General features: G+C 42.0%; 1 pseudogene; it reads right to left on the reverse strand.

Annotated features, from left to right (window-relative positions):
- Positions 1-239: 239 nt before the first annotated feature.
- LOC132234118 (olfactory receptor 7A10-like) lies at positions 240-1026 on the reverse strand (annotated as a pseudogene).
- Between the last annotated feature and the right edge of the window lie 491 nt (positions 1027-1517).

A 1517-nucleotide genomic window follows, 5' to 3' on the forward strand; every position in this document is an offset into this window, starting at 1 on the left:
GACAAAACAATTAGGAATTTCATAGATACAGCACAAGTTAAGAACTGCCATTTAGTCCCTCACTATAAAATGTTTATTAAATATAGGAGATGCATTTAGATTTTATGCACCATAAACCAGCTTAGCACATTATTACAATTAGCAAATGCATGTTTTACAAACATGCATTTTATGCAGTGATACATCTATAAACTACCATCTATAAGCTGCCATCCCAACAAGTCTTTTCAGAGCCTGTTTTATGTCTTTGTTTCTGAGACTGTAGATGAAGGGGTTCAGCAGGGGTGTGAGCACGGTGTACATCACTGAGGCTGTTGCACTTGAGCTGTGGGCAGCAGCAGAGCTGAGGTACACTCCTAGGCTTGTTCCATAAAACAAGGAGACAACCGAGAGGTGAGAGGCACACGTAGAAAAGGCCTTATACTTCCCCTGAGCTGATGGGATTGCACGTATGGAGGACACTATTTTAGAGTAAGAGTAAAGGATACCAACAAGGGGACCACCACCCAAGAGCACAGCTACAAAATACATCACCATGTTATTAAGAAAGGTGTCAGAACAGGCGAGTTGGACAATCTGTTTGATTTCACAAAAAAAGTGGGGGATTTCCAAGTCTGTACAGAAGGTTAGTCGCAACACCACTAAGCATTGTAATAGGGAATGCAATCCACTCATGATCCAGGACACCAGAACCAGCAGTCCACAGAGCCGAGGGTTCATGATGACCATGTAGTGCAGGGGGTGACAGATGGCCACAAACCGGTCATAGGCCATCACAGTCAGGAGGAAGTTGTCCAGTCCTACAAATAGTAGGAAAAAATACATCTGGGTGATGCAGCCTTCATAGGTGATGACTTTGCTCTGTGTCTGGATGTTCCACAGCATCTTTGGGATGGTGGTGGAGGTGAAACAGATGTCTACCAAGGACAGGTTGGAGAGAAAGAAGTACATGGGTGTGTGGAGGTGGGAGTCTGAGCTGACAGCCAGGATAATGAGCAGGTTTCCCAACACAGTGATCAGGTACATGGAGAGGAAAAGCCCAAATATGAGGGGTTGCAGTTCTGCTTCCTCTGATAATCCCAGAAGAAGAAATTCTGAAAATCCTGTGAGGTTCCCTAGTTCCATGTGGTGGAGGTGACTACAAGGATATAGGAAAAGTAGCATTTACAAAACCAAGCATTAGTAACGAAGCATGAAGTGTGCATCTATATTGTAGAATTAAGCAATTAATTTCTGCATTTGGTGTATAGCCTAGTCTCCTTTAGGACAGCCCTAGTGTCATTTCACATTAGAATTTCCTTTTCCATGTGAAGGCACATGAAGAATTCTTGGGTCTTATTTGATTCTTTCAGTACAAAAAAGAAAAGTAAAAAAGCAATACATGAGCTGTCAACTCAGCATGTTGACTATAGTTAATACCGTATTGTGCATTTGAATGTGGCTAGAGTGTAGATTTTAATTGTCCTTATCACAAGAAAAAAAATTGTAACTTTGTGTGGTGACAGATATGAAGTGGA

Source organism: Myotis daubentonii, chromosome 5, assembly GCF_963259705.1.
Source record: "Myotis daubentonii chromosome 5, mMyoDau2.1, whole genome shotgun sequence".
Lineage (NCBI taxonomy): Eukaryota > Metazoa > Chordata > Mammalia > Chiroptera > Vespertilionidae > Myotis > Myotis daubentonii.